This window comes from Carcharodon carcharias, chromosome 11 (assembly GCF_017639515.1).
Source record: "Carcharodon carcharias isolate sCarCar2 chromosome 11, sCarCar2.pri, whole genome shotgun sequence".
Classification (NCBI taxonomy): domain Eukaryota; kingdom Metazoa; phylum Chordata; class Chondrichthyes; order Lamniformes; family Lamnidae; genus Carcharodon; species Carcharodon carcharias.
Window position 1 is genome coordinate 128,339,289 of NC_054477.1, and position 13,733 is coordinate 128,353,021.

The window sequence follows — 13,733 nt, forward strand, 5'->3', positions numbered from 1 at the left end:
ATGGGACTAGCGGAATAATATTTTGGCATAGACTAGAAGGGCCGAATGGCCTGTTTTCTGTGCTGTAGTGTTCTATGGTTCTATGATAAGCTGTTGACTTAAACTGTTTATCCCCAAACTGCTCATTACTTCCTTAAACAGCTGTGACATGAAATTTGACCCCCGATCTGATTGTATTTCTTTAGGTAAACCATATCTTGTGAAAAATTTAATTAACTCCTCCATAATCTTTGTTGCAATATTTCTTAAAAGTAGACACCTGGTAGACACATCCATCATTGTCAGCAAATACTGGTTTCTACTTTTAGTCTTAGGGAGGGGCCCTAACTCAATCAATCATGACCCTGGTAAAAGGTTCTTCAAATGCTGGTATTAGGATTAAAGGTGCCGGTTTAATCACTGCTTATGGTTTTCCTGTTATTTGACATATATAACAGGTTCTACAGATTTTGACTACATCCACATGCAATCCTTGCCAAAAAGAAATCTCTTCAAAGTTAACATACTGGAATACATTTTGCTTCTGGTTCTGAATAAGCTTTCTGATATAGCTGTTTTAATTGCAAATCATTTTCCTGTAATTCCACTAACATTTTTGTGTTAAACACTTCAGCTGAAGTGCCCTGTATTCCTTCCTCCTGAACAATGTTATCAAACACAGTACCAACTAATTGGATTCTGGCATCTTCTTGCCTTTGAACTGCCTGCTTATCTTGTTTGTCTTGTTCTTCCCTATGAGACTTGATCTCATTATAACATAATCAGGAAATAATCCAGGATGTTCCTTCTATAACACCTGTGTTGAAAACACTTCCACAGACTGTTCAACTACCATAGGCTTCACCCACATTTGCAATCCAGCTATATCATTACCCAAAATAAATTGAACCCCTGCTATGGGCATTTTTCCCACTACTCCAACTATAACTTCACCTGACTTCCATTTTCTCTTTAAATTTACCTTCAACAACAGAATAGATTTAGCATCTCCATGAACCCTACTTATTATTACCTGCTCCTGCAATACTCCCTTTCAACAACAAATGTCACTATCCCACAACATTAAGGATTGACTAGCCTCATACCTCTTAATATTTTAACATATTTACCCACTCCACCCTGTACACATGGAAAGACTTTCCCTTCACACACAAAATCTTTAAACATTTCTGAAACCTGCTCCTCAAAATTCTCTTGAGTAAACTGTGAACACAATCCCAATTCCTCACCTTTCATTGATTCTCCCCATTTTACCTGTACACAAACCACTGATTTCTCCTGTGCCTGAACCTCAGAACCCACAACACTTTTACTTTCAGAGCTTTTCTGTAACCCAGCAATTCTAACAGATTTTTCCTGCAATCTCCAACACACTGACTTCATGTGCCCCACTTTTTAACAATAAAAACATCTCAATTTTCAAATGTCACTTCTACCTTCAGGACCTTCCTTTTTATTCTGAAAAACAACTTCCTGGGAACTTCCAATTATTCCTTCTCTTTCCTGATTACTTTCCTGCCTTTCACCTTCCCACTTTTTATCCTTTTCCAATTTGAAAGGGTGATGAGAAAAAGGTTTAGCTCTATGAACTAATTCATAATCATTAGCTATCTCTGCTGCTAGTCTTACAAAATCAACTCTCTGTTCCTCTACATGGGTTCTCACGACTGAAGGGATTGAATCTTTAAATTCTTCCAAAAGAATGACTTCCCTAAGAGCTGCATACATTGTCTCTATTTTTAACACCTGTATCCACCGGTCAAAATTACTTTGTTTTACTCTTTCAAACTCAATATAATTTTGCCCAGGCTGTTTTATCATATTCCTAAATTTTTGCCTGTATGATTCAGGAACCAACTCATATGCACTCAAAATAGCCTTTTGCACCACATCATAACTCACTGACACTTCTGATAGCAAAGCAGATACCTTTTGCGCCCTACCTAACAACTTAGACTGTAATAATAAGGTCCAGTTTTCCAGTGGCCATTTCATCTGTTTGGCTAGCTTCTCAAATTAAGTAAAGAATGCTTCAATATTTTTTCCTCAAAATTTGGAAGAGCTTGTACAAATTTAAACTTCTCTCCACTGGGTTCTACTCTGGAGATAAGTCCTTCCTCACCTACTGGCACTTCTTTTTTAACTGCCAACATTCTCAGTTGGAATTCTCTCTCTGTCTCTCTCTTTTTCTCTTTCCTCCTTTTCTGTCTTCACAATTTCTAACTCTGCTTTAAAAACCATTTCTCTGTCCTTTGATTCTAATTCAAGTTTTTTCAGTTCCTTTCCTTTTTCAAATGCAAGCATTTTCATTTGTAACTGAGCTCTCACTACCTCTAGCTGTGACTCACTAGTGTCAGGTTTCACTTCCAACTGTAGATGCTATGCTATACTTTTAATTATATTTGATTTCCTAGCACCCTCAGGTAAGCCCTTATCTGACACTCTGTTTACTTACTTTAGGTTATTTTCCCCAACCCAATCACAGTCAGCTTTTCTACTCCCAGACAAGTCTTAGCAATTGTCAAAGCCATCTTGCAGTTTCACCACATCTAAAATACCTCACCAACTCCTGAATTCAAAGTGCTTCTCATAGTCGTAACCTTAAAATTTACTAATTCCAAACCAATCAAGGAATTAGAACTATTTTTATCCCGGACGAGCTCCCAATTGTATGACCCAGCAGTTGGTAAAGCTGAGTTATTTAAAAATCCCAGAGGGAAACTTTAAATAATTATCATAATCTATATTTTTATTTTTGTATATTTGAGATGCAGCTTTAAATTCAGGAATCAGACCACCAGTTCTCAAGAGGTTTATGTCAAAATACATGAGACATTTATTGCTTTATACAAGATAAATATATACATATGACTAAAATTACTACTATCATAACTTATAACAAATTCTCAAACTAATTTCCATTAAGACAACAGCAACCCATAGACTTTCAGCAGACACCAGGCAAAGCATTTTCACTTTACAAATTCAAAATGAGGTTCCTTTCACTTTGGTTCCTGTGGAGACAGTTGTAGGCTTAGAGCTGCTTTGATTTTACATTGTCTCTACCCTGCACTCACAAAACTGCTGTCTATTATACCCAACACAGCTCATTGAATGTAAATTCTCATTGTATCACCAGCCCCTTTGAACTCCACCTCTTCTAACAATAAAACTAATACTAATAAAAATAGTACTAATTCTATTAAGAAATATAAACATATTGCTTGTTCTCTGCTAGCTAGGTGCCAGATTTCACCCTACTTCTTGAATGCTCTATTAAAAAAAATGCAAATTCACCCTACTCTCTTACATTTCAAAACTAGTACACATCAAATTACCCAGGCATTAATCCAATTAAGACACACCCACAGACTAAACCTCTATTTTAAAAGAAAAATATTTTCCAGTAATATTATATCCATTAATAGCTTCATGACAATACCATCTAGGTGCCCATCCATCAATGGTGAGCAGGGAGGTCCAGAGTGACCTCATGTTGGCGAACCAGCTGCCTGTCGTCTCTGCGGACTCCTTTCGGGGCACTCTGGATGACGGCAGCAGCTCCTCCGCACCTCTGCCAGTGACTGTGGCATCTGATGAGGCTATGACGACAGCGGAGATGCCAGCCATGGCACTGGCTGTTCCCTTCCAGGCGGGGCCAGCACAGGCTCCACTGGCCAGAGGACAACCACCAAGGTCATCAAGGCCAACAAGACAGCAGAGTCAGCATGCTTCCTCCAATGCCGGTGCCAGTGAGGGGGTTGGGGGTGGGCACCAAAAAGTAGCACTCTCAAGTGTAAGCTAAAGGCACCATGACCACAAAGGGACAGGCCATGAGTGATTTTATGTTCATTTATGTTTACTTTATCTATACTGGTCTGGGAATGAAGACCAGATGGGTTTATGTAAATAGTTTGGAATTGTCAAAATGAGATAAATTTTGTTTTTGTCATCATAGCCTGAATATGCTTCACTTTTTTTGTTGGTGCAGGGTACGCCAGTATGTAATGCTGGACTTAAGTGGCTCTGAACTTTATTGCAAAGGTACTGAGTGTTCACTTTGTTCAAATGAAAGGGTCCTTTCAGACATCCAGGATGGAGGAGGCAGCCCTGACATGTTGTTGAAGTTGATCTTTGGTAGCCTAGCTGATGGGAGCGTTGAATAAAGGCGCCCCTGGTGTTTCTGCCTCCCTGGAGGTTACTGAAGTCTGCCTCCAAGCCCCCAGCGCTCCCCTCACTATGCTCCTCTTCTGACTCACTACTGGACTCATCATCTGTGGCCTGTGCAGCTGTGTCAAGATCCTCTTCCTCCAGTGAGTCCCCTCTTGCCAATGTCAGATTGTGGAGAGCACAGCATGCAACCATGATCAATGACACCCACTCTGTGTACCAATAAGTCACCAGCAGCAACTATCTCCAAACTCCTCACTACTCACACTGGCAATGCTGCTGACTCTTTTTATTTCGCCCTTGGATGAGGTTTTTGAAAATGTCATTTGGCAGCCTGCCCATTTTGCCTGTGCGATGAGCGCACTATTTTATGTCCGATCGGGTCAAGTACACGGCTGCCCACGGGATGTAAAGTTCTGACCTGTGTTTCTATGTGATAGTGCCGGCACGCCAACACTGATAGGATGGCTGCTGCCACGGAGACCTTGGTCCAGGGCATCAGTCCTGCACTGCTGCTTGGGCTGAACTCTATCATTGATGCCATAGTTGGCCTCCAACAGTGTCAACATGGGAAGGGTGCGAGGCACTCGATCTCACTCCAATTTCCCTTTGTCTTCAAGGAGTCAGCTGATGCCATCGGGCACCCATAGCGGGGAGGACCAGCAGCTTGACACCCAGGGGCCATCCACCCAGGAGACACTGGGAATATCTGACCAATCCAAATCCCCTCTTCCTGGGACCCCCACAGTTCCTTGGACCCCCACAGTTCCAGCTCCACAGCCTGAGGAGGGTGCAGCTGGCCCACAGCAGGACACATAAAGCAGGTCTTAGCCCTCCAGAGGATGCATGCTGAAGTCATCACAGACAGGGCATAGCAGCCAGCCTTCATCTCTGCTGTAGATGTCTGGGGAGCATCAGGATGTAGCGGCAGGGTTAGGAAGGTTAAGAAGATGTAGTTGTACAGCCTGGGCACAGGTATTAATCACTTGTACATAATGTTCACGATTGTAAATAAGCTCCCAAGAATGTCTCCTTGCCTATGAGTCCTTGTTATAATGAGCAGTGTTTGTGTCACTCAGTTGTGAAACTTTGGTTCCTGCAAACTCACTGGTCACATTACTGATGCCTGCATCTTGACGGTGCTTGTCATTTCTGCCAGAATGTTGTGGGCAGGTGTCACAGATTTCCATCATTCTGTGTAATCTGAGCGCCTTTGAGGTGGGGCTGGCCCTCACCTCTTCAGCATCTGTGTCTGGTGAGGCTGTGCTCCTGAAGGGGTCAGGTACTGAAGGCTGACAAATAATCAGGTGCATTTAAAGTTTCACGGCTGTGTCTGCTTGATTTGACCCTGATTATAGAACGCAAGTGAGCTGCCCTCAGCGTTGTCAGACAGGAGTCAGACATTCACAGAGGCTATGTGAAGATCTATGGAGTGTCCTCACTGCATATCGTTATCATCCTCCTGGAATCTAGTGACTAATACGGTCTCTGTTGCATCTCCATGCCATGAGTCTGAATGCTGAGGGTATGTGCGCTGCCATCAGCCACACAGGAATCAAACGTTCATGGTTGCAAGGTGAGGATTTCAGGACTGTGGTCCCTGCATTTCATCGTCAACTTCCATGAAGCTTGTGGATACAAGGGCCTCCCGAGCACACCTACCTCACCTGGCCACTGCAATGGCCTCATTGCTGGCACCCTTGCCTTCGAGGACCTTGTCACTATCATCCCCTACGATGTCCTTTGCATCGGAGGAGACGTGCAGCTCTTCCAACTCCTCCTCAGCCAGGTCCTTTCCCCATTGCAGCGACAGGTTTTGTAGCGTGCAGTAAGCTATGTTGACACGTGACTCTCTCTGGGGACTGTACTGCTCCACTGAATCTGTCGAGGCACCGGAACCTCATTTTCATGATGCCCATCATTTTCTCCACCAAAGTCTGGGTTGCGGCATGAGCCTCACTATAACATCGCTCTGCAGCAGTCTGAGGCTAGCGCGTGGGCGTCATCAGCCACGTCCTCTGTGGGTAGCATTTGTACCCAAGGAGCAAATCCTGCAGCCTCTGTGGACCCTGGAAGGTGTTAGGGATTTCAGATCTGCTGTGGGTGTAGGAATCATGGACAATCCCTGGAAATCATGCGCAGACCTGTAGGATGCATTTGTGGTCATTGCAGACTGGCTAAACATTCAGTGAGTGGAAGCCCTTGTGGTTGATATAGTTGACTGCTTGTTGTCACAGAGTTACATGAGTGCAGTCGATGGCACCCTGCACCTGTGGAAAAGCAGAGATCTGTGCAAACCCCAGCGCTCTTGCTTCCTGGCTTTCCTGATAGTGGGTAAAATGCACAAAGGTCTGTGCCTTTGCGAAGATGGCATCCGTGACATCCTGGATAGACTTGTGCATGGAGGCTTGCGAGGCCCCACACAGGTTACCCTTGGAGCCCTGTAAGCAGCCACTGGTGCAAAAATTGAGCACTGCATCACTTTCACGGGCACTGGCAGTGGATGCCATCCATGTCCTCATGGCGCCAAGTCCTGCAGCAGGTGGCATATGTGACCGCCCAGTTCCCTAGACATGTGCAGTCTTTGGCGACGCTGGTTCTCGGTCATCTGCAGGAATGAAAGGTGTCAAAGTCCCTGGGTCTAGTGAGGTGCCTCTGAGCAATGGCTCATTGTGGATCTTCAGCTACATGTGCAGCAGGTCCTGCCACCCCTCAATGTTGAGGGAGGTAGTCCTCCCTTTGCCGAGCCAGGCACTTCCGCTGCTCTCTCCTTCTTCATCTCTGCTCCCTGTAATCCATGAGGCATACCATTAAATCACCAGGCTCCATGATCCTGATGTTCTCCTCCTGCAGAATCAAAGAGAGAGACATGAGGGTTTGCATAGGTGTACTGAGGACCTCTCTTGGTTAAGTCTGAAGGCTCGTTCATGCATTAAGGAGAGTGCTAGCCATCACTTGGACGGCCAGTGTGTAGTGCACTTATTGGCTCCGGCGCATGCATTCTCTTAAACCACACTGCAAGGCTGTACTGTTAGATTGAGCCATTTTGGATACTGGTCCAAACATTAAAAACATTGCAAGGAGCTCTGACTGCCTCTGCCAGTGATTGCCATGGCCACCATTCACAAGGGGACTATACAATTGCCCAGTTGCTTCAGAGGCCGGACTCCAAGCATGTCAGTGGAGCTGCTGCTGTAGGATCTCAGCTGCGGAAGAATGCTCAGCTTTGACAAGATTTTCCAAGTGTGTGACCGCTTCTGTCAGCCCCACCCCATCCCCACCGCCTTCCCCAACCCCAGAGTGTGCTCATGTACTTCCTTCAGCCTGTGCTTCCCTGCCAGCAACTCCCTACCCTGACCTGCAATGAAACCCTTGCCCTGGCACCGCACAGAAAGCCATCTGGGAAAAAGCAAGTTGTCTGTGCCCACCAGCACCCACCACCACCACCCGGCTGGAATGCGCTTCTTCATTGATGTCCTGTGGGCAATGCTAACAATCGCTGTGCAAGGTTGCGTGCAGTCACCTCCAAGTTCTCCTTGAAGTTCAGGTTGTCAGGTTCATGCCTATAAAAGGCAGCCATGAAGACCGCAGTTCTGAAGTGACGCCGATATGGACAGTAAATTTGATGTGGAGGCTGATACCAACATGAGGCTAGAATAATGAGATGTCAATGCATTAAAATTAAGTTCCCGCATTGGACAGTGGGAAACGTGGCCTGCCATTGATAATTGAGCAGACAATCGGAAACTGGTTTCATAATGTCATGAAATCGATTTTTGGCCTTCTCATCATAAAGACCGCTCACAACCATCATGACGACCAACACCAATGGGACCAGAAGACTCCACCAACGCTCTCTCACTCCCACACACTCACTCTCTCACTCCTACATACTTACCATGCCACCTTCTCCTTACCGGCCTGCCACAACTTCACCCTCCCTGGCCTTGCCAAAATTCCACCCTCCCCGGGCCCGCCAAAACTTCGCCCTGCTCGGGCCCGCCAAAACTTCGCCCTACCCGGGCCCCCCAAAACTTCACCCTGCACGGACTCGTTGCAACTTCGCCATCCCCAGGCTTCAGCCCCTCCGTACCTTGGCTCTCTGGGCTCCAGCCTTGCTGTATTTTAGCTCCTCTCACCTTTACTTTCCTCAGGCCCGGGGGCCCTCAATACACTCACCGCCGCCGGTGTTTGTTGTTCCTCCAATCAGAGACTGTTGCTGTCCCTCATTGCTGCTGATAGGCTCATTACTAAATCAGTAGCAAACACAGGAAAGGAACAGCTGTGATTGGAGGAGCAGCCCCTTGCAAAATCTTGAATTTCACTGACCTGCATTTTGAACATCCTGTCTTACCAGCTTTTGAACAGTGGCTCCACAGGCCAACAGTTGGATCAGCCTGCCATAGCGCCTTTGCCTGTCAGTACTCACTCAGGGCTGGTGGAAGGTTGCTAACTTTCAATGGGGGAGATTTCAGATGGCCTTGCAGGATCCCATCAGCAGCTCTAGGTCTTGAAGACTTGGCTTCCAACTGCACCACCTCAGCATGGGCAGCAGCTGTCTGGGCTGCCTGACAGACAATTGCAAGGGCACTGGAGGAGAGGCAGTGGTGGGAGAGTGAATGCTGACACCCTGAGTGAGGACAGCAGGTTTGTGCTCCATGGAACAGCTGCCACTCCCTTTGGATGGCACTCAGCAATCCTATTAATTTCCTGGAGCACAAATTGCTGGATAGCTGTACTACTCCGCAAGCCCCTTTGAGCACTGGTACCTGCAGCCATGATGGCAGCAATCTGTACCCGCAAGGCAAGAAGCAGAGATTTCTTGGCCTCAGTCTGAGCTTTGGAGCACTTAGATATTGAATTACTTCTGCTGATGCTGCAATGGAAGCTGAGAAATCTGCCATCAGATGCAGCATCATGGCTAGGTCTGCAAGTCTTCTCAAGTCACCACTTCCATGTTGGATTATAGACTCCAAGCTCTGCGCAAAGCCCTTTGCCAAATGGAGCCAGGTTTCTCCATGCTCCTTGATAGTGACAATAGGCTCTCTGGCAGGCCTGCCAGTGCACCAAGCATTTCTATGGACATTCCTATCAGCTTTTTCTTCTAAAACAACCCATCAAAGTTGCGATCTGAATCCTCTGCAGCAGAACCCCTGTGCAATCTTGCCCTCCTGGGAGTTGGCAGATGCTTTATCATTGCCCCTTGCCCTGGCTGCAGTCCACGTACCCAGTGCAAATCCTGCCCCCATACTAGCCTTTGAAGTATGTGCAATGCCAATATCTGAGCTGGTGGCTGGAAGTGTCAGATGGTGTTTGTGGTTGTGTTTCTTCCTCCTCAATTTGCTTTTCATTGCAGCCTTCAGCCTCAGGCCCCACTGACTGGCCAGATGGCAGTTCTTGGGCATAGGAAACATAAATGCATAAAGAGGGGTTTGGGGTAAAAGAAGTGGGGGAGAGGGGAAAGCAAGAGGTGCACAGTTATACCATCCGCAGCTTGTACATCATGACAGAATGAGTGTGAAGAGATATTTGACAATGTGCATTAGGCAGGAATATACCATCATCCTGGATGGCTTCAGTGACACCACTGGCCATTGGTCTCAGTGATGGCCACTCCAATTATCCTCAGCACTATCTCTGTGGAGGTCCATACATTTAACTATGCCTGTCCCCACGGGTTTTCTACTGTTGTCTGTTTTGGGCCACCTTGTCCTGCAAAGAGAGGGAGTGTATCTGTCAGTGAATGTTTTGTGATGTAGTTGGATGATGTGCCTGTCACATTTGAAAAGCTGGCAGTATGTGCAGGCTGTAATATGTGAGGGCATGAAGCCTGCAACAGCGCTAAGTGTGAAATGGTAAGGTAAAACATTTGAATGTGAGGTATGAGTCTTGATTGACATTGAAGTCTTGGAGACAAATGAATTGGGTGTGGTAAATGCAGCAGTGTGTAAGGCTGGTGATGCAGTTGGTAGAAATTGCCGTGTAAGGATGCATTAACTGACCATGACCAATCATCGTAAGTCATTAAACTTCATGCAGCACTGCAGTCAGGTCCTAGCCTCCAGACAGGTGGCATTGATCACTAGGGCCACCTGCTCCCACTGCCTCTGAGCACTTATCTGGAGGACCACCTGCCACCTGATGGAAGGGAATATCTTTCCTCCAGTCCACCTCCTGCACTTGCGACTGTAACACAGCATTCAAGAACCTGAGGGCATGCTCACTTTCTTGTGGTGCCATTTTGGATCCTTCATGAATGCTTCAAACATTCTCCAAGCAGTTCCTGTCCTTGCTTCAGCCAGAATGCACCTCATCTTTAAGAGGTACAGTCTGGCTTTAAGTATTGCAGACTAGTTTTAAGTGGTGAGGGCCTTGCATGAGCTTGGGTCTCCTGCTGAGTTTGCAGCCACTCAGCAGCACATTCTACACTGAGCTGCATGCCACAATTATGGAAATGAGCAGGCAACATGAAGATTCACTTTGATCACACATCATACTCCCCGTGCCCAATTTTGGGGACTGTGCAATTTCTCCCCATTTGATCCCTATTTCTAAATTCCCCAGCAAGGGAAACAACCTCTCAGTATCTACCTTGTCAAGTCCTCTAAGTATTTTATATCTCTTAATGAGATCACCTCTCATTCACCCTCTAAACTCCTGAGAATATCAGCTCATTCGACTCAATCGCTCCTCACATGTTAACTAGGAGTACATGAGGCAATAAAGGAATTCCATCACCTATATTGATTGTATTTGAGCCAATGAGGGAGCTATTATAATTGACTAAAAGCTTCCAGCTGTAGCGAAGGTATGGCTGCCAATGGTGGGATGAAAGAATGAAGGATGCTCAAGAGGTCAGAATTGGAGGGACACAGGTCTTGGAGGATGGAAGGGCTGGAGGAGGTTAAATAGATAGGGAGGGAGAGTCCATGGAGGGATTTGAACATGAAAATGAAAATTTTAAATCCAAGGTATTGCTGGACTTAGAGCCAATGTAAGTCAATGAGCAAAAGAGTGACAGGTGAATGGTATTTGGTATGAGTTAACATACTGATAGCAGAGTTTTGAGTGAGCTCTGATTTATGAAGGATGGGAGGCTGTCCATTGAAGCAGTAGAATAATTAAGGCTGGAATTAAAGCATGGATAAGGGTTTCATTTACAGATTAGCTCACGCGAAGGTGAAGACAGGCAATTGTATGAAGGTAGAAATAGGTGGCCTTTGTGATGGAGAGAAAAAGCTCACCTCAGGGTCAATAAGATGGCAAGAATGTGCTAACTTTGGTTCAGGCTAAGAGAGTGGCCAGGAAGGGGGATGGAATTGGTGGCAAGGGAATGGATTTCATGGTGGGGGGGAGAACTACAAGGTTTGCTTTTACCAATTGAAAGGAATTATGGGTTAGCTATAACTTAATGTCAATCTGACCACATAGATGGAGTGGAAGGATTGAGAAGATGGTACTGAGGTAGAGCTGAGTGTCCTCAATGTACATGTGGAAGCTCATGTATGTCTTTGCTTGCTGTCAGGGAGAGGCAGCATGTGGATGAGAAATAGCAGCAGCCAAAGATCAAACCTTGGATGAATACCTTGAAAATATAGCCATTTCAGGAGATAGTTAAGGGTGGTACCAAGTGAAGGCAGTCCCACAAAGCCGGACAATATGGAAGAGGCACCAGAGGTGGATGGTGGGGTCAACCATGTCAAAAGCTCTAGCGAAGTTGAGAAAGTCGAGGGGGAATAGTGATGGCAAGGGATAGTGCACTATGGTAACAGTCACAGAGGATTCATTTGTAACTTTTCAGTGCTGTAACATGGGCACAATCTTGATTGGAGAGATTCAAACACGGGGTTGCAGGAAAGAGGAGCAGGCGTTTCCTAGGACATTTGAAAGGGAGTGGGAGATTGCCTGATGGGAGGGAAACATTTACAATATCAGCTAGCAGAGAAGGCAAAGAGGGAACATAAGGACAACAGTAGGTCATTCACCCCATTCAGCCTGTTCCAACAATCTATGAGATCACAGCTGATTTGATGAGATCCTTCTTTATCTACAGATAGGTGGTCAGTGGCTTGTTAGGAATAGGATCGAGAGCAGGAACTAGGTCTCATGGACAAGATGAGTTTGGAGAGGACATGAAGTGAGATAGGAGAGAAACCAGAAAAATATGGGGGAGGAAGGGATGTGGTAATAACAGCTGATCAAATAGTCTCGAATTTAAAAACAAAAAAGTCTAAAAGCTCCATGCACATGTCGCTCATTCATATTCTTTTTAATATGTACAAAATAAATGAAAATGCAACTGGATTGAATGACAAAACACAATTGCAAGTCTACCACATGACTCAAACTGAAATGATAGGAAGCTTTATTTGACTAATTGATACCAGAAAATAACATATTGTATCACATAATGTTATATGGTCATATGACAGTTTGTGCACTGTAACCAAATAAAAGATCATCAACCCAACAGCATCATAGAATAACTTCAGTCACATGACCTAGATTCTGCATTATGTTGGTTGATGATGATGTCATACAATGCATACTAAACTTTCATCTTAGAAATATTACAGATTTTGATAAATATCATTCTTCCTGAGTGTTCAAGGAAGTATTTAGAAAATTAAGGCTAATACGTGATCAAATGAAGATTACAAGTAAGTTTATGTCAAACATTTGTGTTTTAGTATTATGGCAGAACCTTATTGGTTCAAAGAAAAACTAGTGAAAAAATTGGTGTGAACATAATGCAGGGAACACAGCTTTCTATTCATGTCAACTTTTTCTGATGAAATTTTTGAGGAGAGAAATTTCATCCCTAATGATAGTGTGAAATAATTAAAAACGGCTCTGATTTTCTCAAATGTTATCACTGCCTGCATAAGAGTGTAAAGACGTACATGTTCCGCACCATATCCAGAGTCTGACACACTGTAGCATAAAACTTCAAAGGCTTTGGTACCTCAAAATTGATTTTTGTTTTTGCAGAAAGCATTACAGATCCAGCAGTATAGTACAGCTTTCATGAGTTCAATCAACCTGTGACTCTGTTGGAGCAATCATGACCCATTACTTTGTTGCAGGGTAAAGAAAATCACACCTTTGCTATTGCTGTCTTGATTTGAAGCACTGCACCATGTTCTTCACAACATAATGTTTTAGTATACTTTGAGGAACATAAGTGATGAACAACGTATTGTTAGTGTTGGTACTGGAAACTTGAAATGGCTGTTACCTAAGTAATAACTTATACAGTAATAATGCTACAGTTCCACCTTTATCTCTATTCCTTTCAGGACTATTTATTTCATCTGTCTCTCCCATTAGGTTTTATGTGTTGTAAACACTTAGGTAAAAAAGCAGAATAATTTATTAGTAGCTACCTTATTCTCATTTTAACCTACTTCAATTACTTTAAGCATGAACTTATTCCACAAGTCTGATTAAAGGAGCCCCATCTTTCCCTTATATGGGTACATCAATGAGCTTTAAGTTAAGCATTAAAGGAGCACAATTTGTCACTTTGGGAAAGGATTTCATCTGACTGCTTTTTGTTGCAA